At 43.0% G+C, this 16,186-nt stretch overlaps 1 long non-coding RNA gene across 2 annotated transcripts in view; it reads right to left on the bottom strand.

Annotated features, from left to right (window-relative positions):
* Positions 1–16,186, bottom strand: part of LOC130849233 (uncharacterized) — a 52,775-nt gene that overhangs the window by 18,001 nt on the left and 18,588 nt on the right. The gene's annotated exons all lie outside the window — the stretch shown is intronic.

Genomic DNA, 16,186 nt, shown 5'->3' with positions numbered 1-16,186 from the left:
AATTCACCAGTGCTTCTTGGTGGTTTGTCTTTGGGGGGCTTTTGGATCATTTCGTCTTGCACAAGCAGCAGTTGTAATCAGCAGGGAGATTCTGCGGGGAGGAGGGGGAAGTACATGGCTGATCCTGGCCAAACAGACTTGCCTTTCATTTCTAGAGACCTGGAATTATTCTGCCTGCCTGGGAGGCAGTCAGGAATGGAGGGTTAATCTAATCAGCCTGACTGCACAAAACAACCCTGTTAATGTGTAGGAGGGTCAGGAGGCTTAGGGACTTAACTACATACCTTCAAATTACAACTGAAGTTAAACTGAGTCTGTTTCTAGTGGGGTTTAGCTTTCTCAGGAGAGGAAAACTCAAGTATGAAGTCCAGAGAGAAAGGCAAAGTCAAGCTAGATCCGTGGTTCTGAACCTGTTCAGTTGTTATTTCATGTTATTATTTGCTTATTGTTTATCATTTGCCTCCCTCACTAGAATGTAAGTGCTATAAGGGATCACATGTATTATATTTCTATTGTATTCTCTGGGCCTAGTAGAGTACCTCACACACAGTAAGCACTTGAAAAATATTCACTGAATGATTAATGAATGCAGTACTTAGCCTTTCTTAAAGTCCTGTACCCCTTTTTAAAAATTGGATGAAAATTATAACTCCTCTCTCCATAAAAATCTTCCCGTGAAAGATTTTTCCCATGCATCTTCCCATGCAAAGACTCTAGTTTCCAAAGGATATTCCTGCTTCACCTGTAACACTTGGTATCACCCTCAAAAGCACATAAACAAAAGATCTATTGTCACTTCATTCTTCAGAGGAGCAGTTCTGAAGAGGACCAAGATTGGGACTAGGATCTTCTGACTCTTGGGCTAAAATGTCCAAAATTGGCCCTTCGATGGCCAAAGGATTCTGGGTCACTTCTGTACACCCTCGGTGAAAGCAAACAAAATAATGCTAAATTTGTGACTCAGAAAACTTGAGTTAAAACCCAGCTCTTGCCCCTTACTAGCTGTAGTATCATAGCCAGGTAACAGACCTCTCTGGGCCTTGGTTTTCTCATGTGAATTAAGAGGTATGGCCTAGGCCCAGCATTCCATAATGTAATAACTTGTGAACCAGGCCAGTGAAGCAGCTGGCAGAGTTGCTGTGTAGTTCAAAAATGTGTCTCATGGCAGGGCTCCCTCTTCTCTGAGAAGAAGAGAACAGAGTCTTTGCTGAAGCAAGAGAGATTCTCAGGAAGACATTGGGAAGAACTCTGAACTACAGAAAGATGGTGAGACACTGAGTCAGGCATCTAGGTGGTGGTGGAATCTCCCTCTGAAGGTGCATCCGGGTGGTGGCTGACTCTCAGTTCTCCTGTGATCTACTCCCAATAATGCCTGCAAAGGAGTGGTCAAGTCAGAATGTCTCCAAAATCCACCCAACCTTTTGAGTCTTGGAAAAACCCTAGGCTTACCTTTGCCACAAAAAAGATCTTAAGTGCAAAATTCCTGACAATTTTTTCTGATTCTTTGGAACAGAATATTGGTTGTCTTGAGGTGTTTTTCTTCTGGTCAGTTCTTAAAACAAAGAAGCCCAGTAGAAAGCAACATGCATTGAGGCCCTACCTGGCAGTCCTTTCCATTTCCTATCTTGTTTAATCCTAGAGCAACCCTGCAAGGCACGTTTTTCCATACCAATTTTATAGATAAGAAAACTGAGACTCAGAGAAAGTAACTCTCTGTCTCTTAGTGAGGAAATAGAATTTAAATCCAGGTCCATCTGGTTTGGAAATAGTTTCTACAACACCTGGCTGCCAGTGGGCAGGAGCTAAGTACTGGTTGGGCAACAAAGGGGTTTCCAGGCCTCAGGTAACGCTACATACAAAGCACAGTTCCCTCACTCTGCTCTCCGAGGGCCAGTGTGCACTCTGTATCTAGAGTCTTCTCTGCTTCGTTTTCTCCTGAGTTACTATCTCTAAGTCTCTTCCTCAAAACAATGGACTTTTAGACCCCAGCACATAGTTGGATACCCAGTAAATTTGAATTTCAGATAAGCAAAGAATAGTTTTTTAGTGTGAAGTCTGCTCTGTGTCATATTTGGGACATACTTTATACTAAAAATATTTAAACTACAAAATTATTTATCTATCTGAAATTCAAAAATACTTGGCATTCTATATTTTTATTTGCTAAATCTGGCAACCCTAATAATGAACCTCTTATTACTTGTAAGGGAAATGTCTTTGACCCATAAATAAAAACCAGCGTTTCAGCATGTAACGAGAACCATTGCATAATGGTAGGACTTTCTTGCTGGTGGGGAATAGAATAGGACAGTTACGAGTTTGAAGAGTGAAATCAGGCAAATCTGGATCTGAGCCCTAGCTTGGCCACTTGCTAACTGTGATCTAGAGTAAGTGATTAACCCTTCCTATGTGCTGGACTCTTGATCTGTATAATGAAGTGTCAGCCTCATGAGGGCTGTTGTGAGTATTAAATGAGGTCAGATGCATTGCGGGTGCTCAGGAGGGTGCCAGACACAACATTATGTGCCCTCCATAATGTCAATCACTCTTACCCATGCACTGCGTTCCTCTAAAACCAAACACTAGAGCAGGTTCATACTATCTAGGTGGCAAGACATCATTCTCATTTCTTGGATATTTAGGACAAAATCAGAGGCTGGAGCTTTCCCCACTCCTCCCCGCCTTCCACCAATTGACTCATTGTCTGAGAGCTAGAAGGCAGGAGAAAGGACTAGAGGGCCTATAAAGTTCTCCCAACCCTAGCATTTGGTAGCCTGTTTGTCCTAAGCAATATTTATTTATTTATTTATTTATTTATTTGTTGGCTGCGTTGGGTCTTTGTTGCTGTGTGCAGGCTTTCTCTAGTTGCAAAAGCAGGGGCTTCTCTGGTTGCGGAGCACGGGTTGTAGGCGCGTGCGCGTCAGTAGTTGTAGCACGTGGGCTCAGTAGTTGTGGTGCATGGGCTTAGTTGCTCCGAGGCATGTGGGATCTTCCCATCCCAGGGCTCGAACCTATGTCTCCTGCATTGGCAGGCGGATTCTTAACCACTGCACCATCAGGGAAGCCCAGTCCTTAGTAATCTTAGGTTCTTGATGGCCACCCTTTTTTGTGACACGTCAAGTTGTGTTCTATGTGGTGTGAGTCAGTCCCGTCATGGGGATTCACTTTGAGGCTCTAAACCACATATTCATACCTCTACTCTGGGAAATGTACTTTCCCATGCTTTCTAACTTGTTCAAATCTCAAGTTATTACTTTAGATTCAGAAAAAAACAATATACATAATTAGATTGGGACTTGGCCAAGAGTTTAGAGACCCCAACAGCAATACCCTCTATCACCTGCAAAACTCTCTCTCTGTCTCTTCCCGTTTCCTTGCTGTTATCCTCCCTGCCCCCTCATCACTCGGTCTCTACCTTAAAAATGATTTTTATTTCCATAGTCACAGATATAATTAACAATTTTTGTCATTGCATATAATGTGGTTAACAAATAATTGATACTTGATAATATTGCCAATCATAAAAATGTCCATATAATAGAATATCCCTCTGTCACAAGAATATATCTAGAACAATGCTCTCTATCAGAGGCTCCATAGTACTGAATGACAAGAAGATATAAAATAGGGAGATTCCCCCTTGAAGCAGGATTGAGATGGGTAGGTTTTGTTTTAGCTACAGACCTTGAATTACATGGTGGCCATCCTTTGTAGGAGACAACTTTTCACAGCATGGCTGAGAGGCCCAGCATTTAAACTCAGCCCCCACCTCATGAAAGATGGAGTTAAACAGGGGCTCCAAATGATGTCAGAGTCCTGGTGGGTTTTCCTGAGACTGGGGTATCCCACATCTTGCACTATGTCCCTCTTTCTCCATCATAGAACCCCTCACACATTGTAATTTTGGCAAACGTATTTTGGCTGAGTTCTCAGAAATGCATCAAGCATGTTTTCAATACCTTTAGTTTTTAGGATAAGCAGCCTTTCTTTGCAGGCCGGTCATCTCATCCCTACCTCAACCCACCCTTTCCACCCATGAATATGACCAAGCTGACCAAGTCCTCAGCACGATCCAGAAGATGCTCCAGCTCAAGTTTCCAAAAAGTGTCATGTCACGCCATGCTTCAGAGAGAGCTGCCGCAGAACTTGTGACATTGCCTAAAAGACATTGCCTAAGAAACTCTGCTCCCACTTCCAGCCTGCAGCAGTAGAAAGGGACAGTGCTGTAACGAGGAGTCCTATACAAGAGCTTAACCTTTGGCCTCCATATTCTTTGACAGGATGGGTCAGGACAATCCCTGAGGTCCCTCCTTGTTTTGATATTCTAGGCATCCGCTGTGTCATGGAAGGGGAAGCTCTCCCCTTACTCCCAGATGCAGATTCTGATGGCTTTCTATTGTTACCTCTCTCAAATGAGCAATATTTTTTTAGCCTTTGCTCTTTCATTGAGAGAAAGGAAAGAAGAAAGGAAGGGAGGGAGAGAGGGAAGAGACAGAAAAGTTTTGGAAACAAAAAAATGTCACGAAACAGAGCCATGCTTTTTAGAGTTGGTTGATTGCTGGGGGTAGGGGGTGCGATGCTCCCCTGCAATGCAGGAGCTGTATAAGTGGCATTTCATCCTATAGCCATGACTCTTTGACTGCACTTGGTTATCACATCCCACTTGTTTATTCAAAGTGAAATAGGGGACCCTGACAACTTGCCAGGTGGTGTCAGAGTTCTCCAACAAGGTTAGGAGACAAGACCCCACATTCTTCCCTGCTCCTGCCCCCAAAAGATTTGGGTCTATCAGCCTCTGCTTCCTAGTCTAAAGACACCATCTCCCAGTGAAGTTTCACTAGGATAACTAGTGAAAAACATCACCCATTAGCCTTAAATGGCTGATTTATTAAAAGAATATAATAAGACGCTGAGAAGTATTTGATTTAAGAAAAGGCAGAACAGTCCTTTCAAACACAGGGACATTTTTGTGTCCTTCCTCTTCCCTCCAACAGTCAGAAGTAGAAAGTAGATTTTGCTGAGGGGTTTGAGGAAGGGCTTTCTCGTTGTTTCCATCACCACAGTTAAATAAACTGTCCCCAAACTGCAGTGACTACAGCAGTGTTAATCATTACTGGGAAATGAAGACAAAATCACTCAGCCACGGAATCTAGGCAACCAGGGGGGTGCGACATTCAAATCCACTTAGTTCAAAAGGATTTCCAGAGGAAAATTCCACTTGATGTTCCCTAGGCCAGCACTTTCCTCACTGCCTATCACCTATTCCCAGAGCTTCCTCCCCCGCCTCCTCCACCCACCCTAACTGCCCCATTAAAGAGCGGCCCCTGTGCCCCACCCAGGCAGCAATTAATGTCATACCTCAGGGCAGCTTCGCATCTGGAAGGGAAGAGAACTGGAACGGTTATTCCCCATACTTCCTCTCCTGTCTATCTGTGTGTGTATCAGATTGCTCTTGCATGCCTACATGAAGTTTCCATCACAAATTCCTCCTTTTGAAGAAAGAAGGTATTCAAAAGCTGTGCTTCTCTAAATATGTGCCAGAGAACATGTGTCATAAGCAAAAATTTTCTTTGGTCCTATTTCCAAAGACTGAACTTAACAATCTTTTTTTTTTTTTTAATTTAAATTTTTTAAAAATTATTTATTTATTTATTGGTTGTGCTGGGTCTTCATTGCCTGCTAGTTGCGGCGAGTGGAGGCTTCTCCTTGTTGTGGAGCACGAGCTCTAGGCACACGGGCTTAGTTGCTCCGAGGCATGTGGGATCTTCCTGGACCAGGGATCCAACCTGTGTCGCCTGCATTGGAAGGCGGATTCTTAACCACTGTGCCACCAGGGAAGTCCCAAGCTTAACAATCTTAAATTGATTTCTTGACCACAAGACTTCTCAGACATGTCCTGTGGATCCTTGAGAAGGGGATATGGCTTTCCGCATCCTCTCATTTCACTTGACTACAGAAAGCTTTTGTCATGGTGTGGCTCTATGGAACAAATATTCTCCAGAATACACTTTGGGAAAAGCTGACTTTGGATGAGGATAAGAATTCCCCCCTTTCCCGCATTTTAGCCTCTGGTTGAGATCTTTGGGGATTATTGAAGGCAGAACTGATTGAGAGCACAGATCACCACTGCAAGCCAAGAACAGGATGGATGTTCAGTTTGGGGGCCTATGAGCCATTATTTAGCTCTGCTTGTTCTGGCAGCTGAGGAAGGAAAGATCTGTGTATCCACCATGGCTTCCTCATCGGAAAAGCAGCCTTTTATCTCCAAAGCCCAGGATCTCTGAGCAGAAAGAGACCCAACCATTGTCCTGGAGCCCCTTACCTTTTCCACAGTACCTTTGAGGTCAACTTGTTTTGACTTCTCCTCTCCCTCAACATGAACCCTCCCCTCCCAGGCTCCTCCTGTGACTGGTCAGCAGGTGCATTTTAATGGGGTACAGATGGGGGTCTACAGTGTCTCTCAAACTATGGTCCCCGGACCAGCAGCATCAGCAGCACTTGGAAACTTGTTGGAAACCCCACAGCTCATTCAGATATTCAGAATCAGAAACTCTGGGAGTGAAGGTCAAGCAATCTTGTATTAAAAAGCCTTTCCAGGGATTCTGTTATGTGCTGAAGCTTGCGAACCCCTGTCTTAAGGAATCCTCTTTTACACTTTCATTCACTCATTCTACAAGTATTTGCTGAAGGCTTTGGCTAGAGTAATGTTCAAGACAGACAAGGTCCTTAACTAGAAGGAATGGACATTAATGGGAGAGCCAGCAGTAAGCACATAAACCAGGTAGTTAAAAATGGCTGTGAGTGTGACGAAGGAAGTAAAATAGGCTGGTAGGCAAATAGATGGGGGGGGGGGGGTGACAGGTCAGCAGGGGCTTCTCTGAGTTGGTGACATCTGAGCTGAGATCCACAGCGTGAGGACAAGCCATCCTTTTGAGGAACCAGAAGAACTATTCAGACAGCTGGGGCAGCAATGTCAAAGCCCCCAAGGAGAGAAAGAGCACAGGGTTTCGGAGGACAGGAAAGGGGCCAAGAGTTAGAAATACACTAGAGGGTTGGCACAGTCAGATTGCAGGTAGATTTTACTCTGACGGCAGTGGGAGCTCCCGAAGGGAGTCATGTAGGCGAGTTTCTGCTTTGGGTGCATTGCAAGAACCAAGGATGTGTTCAACTATTGATTTTGCTCCTGGATCTGACCCTTAAAATAGACAAAATGCCCAAAACATAGTATTTAATTTCAAATTGGTTTCTTCCAGGAACAAACTACTTTCCTTAGTTCTTGCTATGTTGGGCCAAGGATAAACAATCTCTTTTAAGACTCACTAAAGGGACTTCCCTGGTGGCGCAGTGGTTAAGAATCTGCCTGCTAATGCAGGAGACACGGGTTCGATCCTTGGGCGGGGAAGATCCCACATGCTTCAAAGCAAGTGTGCCACAACTACTGAGCCTGCTCACTAGAGCCCGTGAGCCACAACTACTGAGCCCACGTGCTGCAACTACTGAAGCCTGCGCACCTAGAGCCCATGCTCCGCAACAAGAGAAGCCACTGCTGCTCACTGCAACTAGAGAGAAAAGTCTGCGCATAGCAACAAAGATCCAATGCAGCCAAAAAACAATAAATAAATAAATAAATAATAAATACTTAAAAAAAAAAGACTCACTAAAGCCTAACATGCGTTTTGATCATGGAGATGGTAAATCTGTGTTTCAAAGCCACAAGAGGAAATTCAGATGGCACCCCACCCTACCCCTTTCCCTTCCCCTTCCCCTCTTCCTCTTCCACACACATTTTTCAGCACATGGCACCCAGCCTGATTTTGAACTTGCATCTTACAAATTGATCTTTCAGGTAGAGTCCTGGGCTCTTCCTGCACTCTTCTGGTTGTCAGTTACAAACCCTTCTCCCTGCCATATAAGTCAGGTGCATACCTGTACCGTTCTCTGAGTGTCAGCATATGAGAATGCTTCCTAGGCCTGGGAGACCCTTAACATGAAGGAGACTCAGAAGTCCTAGATGTTATATGATCAGAACCAAGCCACTTACACTCCCAGAATTCTTACAAAATGCCCTGCAATGTATGCATTGGTTCATTCATTTGACCAATTTTTATTAAATGCCTCATATTCCATGGACTATGATGGTCACTGGGGGACAAAACTAATAAGGCACGTCTACACTGCACTGGAGCTACATCTCAGTTGGGAGACATGCAGTGACATTTGCTGGAGCTGACTCGTGGACAAATGCTATACAAATGCTAGTCATTAGATTTTCAGGAATTTTTAAGAGCAAGTTGTTAAACACAGCCATTATTTTTAAAATTACATAAACTTACCATTAGGTAAATTATATTACAAACAAAAGTAGTACTTATCACTTCCTAATTACTTATCACTTCATTTTGGTCTTGTACTATTTCTTATATTTATTTATTTATTTGGTTGCACCAGCTCTTAGTTGTGGCCGGCAGACTCCTTAGCTGTGGCCAGCAGGCTCCTTAATTGCAGCATGCATGTGTTATCTAGTTCCCTGACCAGGGATCGAACCTGGGCCCTTGCATTGGGAGCATGGAGTCTTAACCACTGTGCCACCAGGGAAGTCCCTTTTTTGGTCTTTTACTGTTTACCAGATTTCACTATTATCTATGCTTCTGTGGTGACTTATGTTTACTGTGTCTATATGGTACAAGTATGTATATAATGCCACGTTCCCGTGCATCTCTTTCCAACTCCTTATTCAGCATCACCCTAAAACCCTGAATTTCCCACAGTGGAAGAATTTACACCATGGAAATTGGCAAACACTACAAATAAGTGCTTGATTTCTTGTTTTGTTGGCTGTCAGACTTGAGTGATGGCGAAAATGTTAAGAATGTAGATAAAAACTCAAAGCATCTCATGTCTGTAGCTACTATATTGTAAATGGTGCAGAAAATTGAGGAAATTTTCTTCCAGTACTCAAAAGTTACCATCCATTTCAGCAAAGTTATCAATAAATAAACTAATGAAGTCCTGATGTCTTCATTACTTTACTTTTTCTTATTCATTAACGTAAGACTGGCTATGCATTCAAGATTCTGCAGAAATCAAAAAATATTATGTGAGAATCAATTTGGCTACATAGAATTCACATAAGGAGATTGTATATTTTATTATTTGTAAATTATGTGCTATACATCCTGGGCTTTCAGACATTCTCTCTTTCCCAAGGGAGAGAGATGTGGGTGGTATCATTAATTCATTTAATGTATGGATCAGGCCCTTGGAATAATTAAGAATAAGCCCCTACTTTTCTAGAACTTGCATTCTGTGACCCTTAGCCAAAAGTGAGAGGCGAGGACACAGGAAGTGGGCAGGGGGCTGGAGAATTCCACCCATGGATTAGTGCACTACCGCCCTCAGGTTGTTCCCATGGGTTTCCCGGACTCAGGAGACACTGGAAAGGAAGGCTGCAGGGCTGGACCTCCGCAGTCTGCCTGTTTTCCATTGTAGCTTGCTAGCGTGCTGCCCCAGGCTGGGAAAGAGTGGGGCACCACCGCATGCTGAGTCACCCAGCTCAGGGACCAGGAAACTTACATGATGAGATGGATCCTGTGTGTTTGGACATCGGGCTCAAGCTCCAGGGGCAGGAAAGAAAGAGGCGAGGCCAAGGGCAGCGGGAGGGCACAGGAAGTGGTAGTCCTGGGGACCCTGAGTCTATCCGTGCCAGGAAGTCACTGGGGACCCAGGAGACCGTGAGAGGGCATCGGCCATAGCAGGATTTCTAGGGATTACAGACTCATTAAAGAGAACAACAAAAACAGGGATCTTTAGCTTTAAATCAGTCCAGCATGATTCCCTTGCAGCCTGTTCTCCAGGGCTGGGGAATGTTAAGCCAGCCCAAAAAGAACACAGGTGGCAAATGAGGAACTTCATAAAAATGTGAACTCCTGAACTGTCTAAGATATGTCTTCAGGATATTGTTAGCGCCACAGATAGCACTGCAGCAACACAGGACGATGTTTGTTGGGCAGGGAAACAGCCTGTGGGCTAGAAAAATGTGAGTGGGTGGCTGTTTGAACTTCACTGCAAAGCTCCTTTCAGTCAGGACCCTTTACAGATGAAAACAGGGTAGGAGACATTCCTGAGAACTGGTAGAGAGGACATATTTTCCTTTGTAAGAATATTTTTTCCACCCCAGCCCTTCAATGGCTTTCGCTTATGCCATTTCTGTTCTCTTCTTTCTTATTTGTTAATGGTTATACTGCACTTACATTGTCAGAGCATATAGCTGTTACATACACTATGCTCTATGCCTTTTAACTCTCATTTAATCTAATTCTACAAGTAACTATATGTTTAATACTCACCAGCAGTCCTTATACTAATTAGTCCTAAGGTATTGCGGTTGTCTGAAGCACATTTTTTAGAAAATTCTTTAGGAAGGGCTCATGGGAACAATATTCCTTGAGCTCTTGCATGTTGATGAATTTGTTAGGGCCCTTTCTACTTTAAGGTAAATTTTGTTGTATTTAAAATCCTCAGTTCATATTGACTTTCCTTGAGTACCTTAAAGATAGTACTCCATTTGCTTCTGGCAGAAAGCACTGCTGTGAAAAAGTCTGATGCTGAATGAATTTTCTTTTCCGTATAAATAACATACTGATTTCACTTTCTTTACAGTCTAAAAATTTTACAGTCTAATACACGTTTATTCTCCAGCACATTATATGCTCTTCCAATATGTATTTTAAAATCTTTTTTTTTTTTTTGGCAATTTAGGCAAATTTTCTTTTTTTTTTTAAATGAAATTTTGCTATTTTATTTCCATTTCCATTCTCTTTTTCTTCTTCCAAGATCAAATAGTTCACCATCTGGTCTACCATAAAGCTAAAACTAGCAGTCATTTCATTTACTGCGTATAAATTTGTGAGTCATAGTAATCAAGAAATTATTACAAATATATAATCATAAGTCATGTGACTACATGCCCCTTACAGATTAAATACAACTTTACATTTTTTGGTCCCTCTCACAAGACAGAAGTTACAGCAAGACACCACAAACTCAGCACACATATCGGGAATCTCTGCTACAAAGGCCTAATTCTAATACATCAACCAGATCCGAAACTCTAAGTCCACATCAGTAATTCAGTACTCTGAGCAGTATATGCAGTAAATTTAAGCAGACGTGAAGTGATTGACATTCTAAGAAAATACCAGCGACATGTATTTGAGCAACAGGGGTTCAGGTCACCACATCTGGAGCAGTCACTCTCTTCATCAAGGGGAAACACATTAGAAAAACAAAAAACTAAGCCTACTAAAGGAAAATTTTCTTAAGTTATAGTGTTTAGTATTTAGTTGGTTTCCTTGCTTTGGTTTTCTTCTTCAGGACTCCCATCACCTCTATTTTGTATCTTTTTGTCAATCTTAAATATTTGTGACATTCTCTCAAATCCTTGGCTTCATTACTTTTTGATATTTAAAAATGTTCTGCCTTTTTACTTTCTGTTTCTGTTAAGGTTTGTGTGTGTGTGTGTGCGCGTGCGTGTGGTCTTTCTAATATGATATTTACTTTGACGATTTTTTTCTTTTTATTTCTAATTAGTTCTTGAGTTTTGTCACATCATTTCCGAGCTTATGTAATTTTGATTTCTGTTTCTCTAATTCCAGTACAAGACATTTTCTTAGCAACTTCTATTTCATTTTGAAAAAAAAATATACTACTTCTTTGCTTTTCTGCTTTTTTGAGCATGCCTTTCTGGCATGATTTCATGATCCATATTCTGTTTTTCTTAAAACACTTTTGTATGGACTTAAAGTTGATACTTTTCTGTTGCTCATTTTTACGTGAATTAAATTTTCTAGAACTGTTAGAAGGAGCCTTGATTCAGGTAGCTTCTCTAATTTCACGGAGCCGCCTCCTCTGTAGTTTTGGGTAATACTGAAAAACAAACAAATCAAAACAGAATGAACCTTGGCCGCTTGCCTTCTGAGATTTCCTGGTTCTGTTCTCCGCTGCCACTTTGCTTCTCTTTCTGCCTCTCTTTTGTCCTATCTTCTTGTGTTTTGAATCCACTCCCAGAAGTTTCTTCTCAATAGGACTGTGTCCGGGAAGGAAAGCTGGAATGGGCAGTTTCAAAAGTCCAAAAGGACTTGTGTGCTCTAGCCCTGGGACCTTACCTCAGGCCCTGCAGTCACTTGCCAGCAGAATGCTTTTCTCAGACTGGCCTCCCGTGCCTTCCAGTGAATAGCTGTTGGGTATTTTGTGGTTCTCCTGTCCTCAGGTCCATCAAATCCCTTCCTTTCCTCTGCAGAGAAGCTGATACCATGCAGGTCTTGTGGCTTTTGATGATTTGTTTCTGTCTGTTTCTTTTTGGGGGGTTTGTGAGAAAACATTGTCACCTAAGTTTTTTGTTTTTTGGTTTCTTTTTTTTAATTGGAGTATAATTGCTTTACAGTGTTTTTTAAAATATTTTATTTATTTATTTATTTATTTATTTTGGGTAGAGTTGTTTTACAATGTTGTGTTCGTTTCTACAGTACAGCAAAGTGGAGTTCCCTGTGCTATACAGCAGGTTCTTATTAGTTATCTATTTTATACATATTAGTGTATATATGTCAATCCCAGTCTCCCAATTTATCCCACCGTACCCTAGCCCCTGCTTTCCCCACTTGGTGTCTATACATTTGTTCTCTACATCTGTGTCTCTCTCTCTGCCTTGCAAACCAGGTCATCTGTACCTTTTCTCTAGCTTCCACATATATATGCTAATATACGATATTTGTTTTTCTCTTTCTGACCTCCTTCACTCTGTATGGCAGTCTCTAGGTCCATCCACGTCTCTACAAATGACCCAGTTTCATTCCTTTTTATGGCTGAGTAATATCCATTGTATATGTATAATTGCTTTACAATGTTGTGTTAGTTTCTGCTGTACAACGAAGTGAATCAGCCGTATATATACATGTCTCATCTCCCTCTTGGACCTCCCTCCCACCACCACCCCTATCCCGTCCATCTAGGCCATCACAAAGCACCAAGCTGAGTGTCACCTAATTTTGAGCTAAATGTTGTCCAAGAGTTTTTAGTTCTCATTCCAGTTTCTCCATCTGTTGTTATGTAAAAATTCAGAAATATCCAGAAAGTATGCCACCACTGCTGCTGCCATCTTTCCAGAACGATCTTTTTGAATCATGTCAGATCATGCCACTTCTCAAAAATCCTGAAATAACTTCCCATTTCACTTAAAGTAAAAGCCAGGGTCTTTACAATGGCTTACAAGGCCCTGTAGGGTCAGCACCTCCCTCCGTACTCCTCACTTCCCTCAACCCTTCTTCTATTCTTCCCCTCTTTGCTCTCTGCCCTCCATTTATGCTGGCTTCCTTGCTGTTCCTTGAGTAAGCCAGACATCTTCCCATCTTTGCACCTTTGCTCTAGAAGTTACCTCTACCTTGAGCACTCTCCCCTCAGATATGAGCTAAGTCAGCCTCTTCCTTCTTTTGAGTCTTTGAAATCTCGTTCTCAGTAACTTCTCATCTGACCACCCTGGCTAATACTGCACCCTCCCCACTGGCACTCCTGATCTCCTTTACTCTGCTCTTTTTTTTTTCTCTCCATAGCATTTAACATCTCGTAACATTCAACATTTACTTATTTATGATGTGTACTTATTATTTATTATCTGTAGTCCCTTCGCTAAAATATAAAATCCATGAAAGCAGGAATGTTAAGTCTGATTTGTCTTCTTATGTCTGTCAAGTTCTCAGAACAATGTCTGGCAGTTATAGCTGCTTAATAAATACACGAATGAGTAAATAAATGAAGCAGCCAAGGATGTAGTTGGCTCTGAGCCAGCCACTAGGGAGCTGCTTTGGTGCTGGGCCACCACCTCCATCACTCTTCTGCCCTGGCTCCTCTGGATGCTGTGGTCCACACGCCTATTGTCTGAATGAGTATCAGGAGCAGCCAGGCAGAGCATCATGAATTTCCACAAGGCAAGTAGTGTCAGAAACATTCTTTCTAGGACTTCTGAGTTCAGCCCAAGCCAGAAATAGCACCCCAGCCATGTGCCTTCCAGCATTTCAGCACATCTGCTCCTCATCTCACTGGAAGAGCAGAGGAGCCTGGAGGGTTGAAAACAGAGAGACAGCCCCAGGCCGAGAAGGAGCTCAAAGGCAGGGAAGATGAGAATGCATGATAATCTCCCTGCCTGGAGTGCCAGCTCAGGCCCAGCTGTGTGCTGTTCAGAATCCCAGGAAGTGGAGTCAGTTGTGTCCTTGTCTCTTTGGATGGAATTCGTGAGCATTATTTACGTGGTGTTCTCAGCTCAGTCTCAGGGAACAGATGTCAGGTGGCCCATCTTGCACCTGTTCCAGCACAACTAAAGAAGTCAGGACCAACCAAGCAAGCACGGGACTCAACAGTCTTACCTTCTAAGCAAACCTAGTAGGTATCAGGCAAGCAGGGCACCCCTCTCTTCTCCTGTGATGACAAGGAAGCCTAAGGTGGAGGTCATTTTAACAGGAAAAGTCTCTCCTAAGCTCCAATTAGTCTTGGAAGATACTCCCTGAGCTTGGATGGCAGAGGAATCATTGTCCAATTAGGAGATTGCAAGCCTGTTGCCAGGGCCAAGAAAACAGGTAAAATGCCAAAATTGAGGTCATTTCCAGCCTTAAGCTTAGGATCTCAGCTCTTTCCTTCACTTCCTATTTATTCAGTTCCTATTTATATGGAAACAGCAAACACAGCAACCAAGATGAACTCTCATACTCTCTCTGTGTTGTCTTGGGTGGGGTCATGTCAGAGCCTCCCCCAACCCTCTGACCTATCTCCCAGGCAGTACAAGAAGCACGTGCTTTTTGGTTTGTTTTTGGTTTTGTTTTTTTAATTAATTAATTGGCTGTGTTGGGTGTTCATTGCTGTGCACAGGCTTTCTCTAGTTGTGGCAAGCGGGGGCTACTCTTCGTTGCAGTACATGGGCTTTTCATTGCGGTGGCTTCTCTTATTGCAGAGCACGGGCTCTAGGTACAAGGGCTTCAGTAGTTGTGAGATGCGAGCTCAGTAGTTGTGGCACATGGGCTTAGTTGCTCTGTAGCATGTGGGATCTTCCCAGACCAGGGATCAAACCCGTGTCCCCTGCATTGGCAGGCAGATTCTTAACCACTGTGCCACCAGGGAAGTCCCAGGAAGCACATTTTGAAGCTCTTTTTTCTCTTCTTTTTTTCCCTTCTTATTCCCAGCTGGTGGATGGATAGTCTTTAACCAGTAAAAATGAGTGAGCCCCACTTTCATTAACTAAGAGTGAACCAAGAATCCTCAGATCACCGGAACCTGAAACACAGATCATCTCTCAAGGTTTCCAGAGATCCCCTGACCTTGGACCAAATGTCCAGTGGTCCCCACCACCACCCCACAGCCACAAGGGTCCTCAACCCAGCCGAGAAAGGGATTACTATGCAGACATAGTACCTATGATATCTTACTTATTCCATGTAAGCCCCCCCGAGATAAACAGCATTATGCCCTTATATACATGAGGAAACTGAATTTAGTGAAGTTGAGTGGCTTATCCAAGGTCATGCAGCTTCGAAAAGGCCCTGTCAGTTTTTACCACCTTATGACATTTCCTGTCTAGCCTATACAGATGTGTTCTCTGTGTTCTAGGGTGTCAGGGTCATTCATCTCTGAAAGGTTTCTGAAGTGTTATGGAAATAGGACTTCAAAAATAGAGACACCAGGGAATTCCCTGGCGGTCCAGTGGTTAGGACTTGGCACTTTCACTGCCATGTTCTGGGTTCAGTCCCTGGACAGGGAACTAAGATCCCGCAAGCTGCGCTATGAGGCCAAAAAAAAAAAAAAAAAAAGAGAGGGAGAGAGAGACCAAGCATCCTAGTTTCCCCAGGAGATTCTGATATCCCAGCGTTATTAATATTGTCCTCATCTCAAAATTGTCTTAGTTTGGACAATATTACATACATAGTCATCCTATCCAAGAGAGACCAGGAGCAAAGAAATAGAAAAAACTACAAAAAAGAATTGCTCAAGAGGTCACGGAGCAGTAGGCATGGAAGAGGCCTCATTAGGGCTTTGATGTTCTCAGTGTCTGCCCCACCCCAGCTTCTCCTGTTGGCTTTGCCTCAGATGTTCTCTTCCAAAGTGCTCATACCCCTCCTTGCACAATGCCAGAGCTATGAACTATGGG

The sequence above is a fragment of the Hippopotamus amphibius genome, chromosome 3, assembly GCF_030028045.1.
Source record: "Hippopotamus amphibius kiboko isolate mHipAmp2 chromosome 3, mHipAmp2.hap2, whole genome shotgun sequence".
NCBI lineage: Eukaryota > Metazoa > Chordata > Mammalia > Artiodactyla > Hippopotamidae > Hippopotamus > Hippopotamus amphibius.
This window is presented reverse-complemented; position numbering and strand designations above follow the sequence as displayed.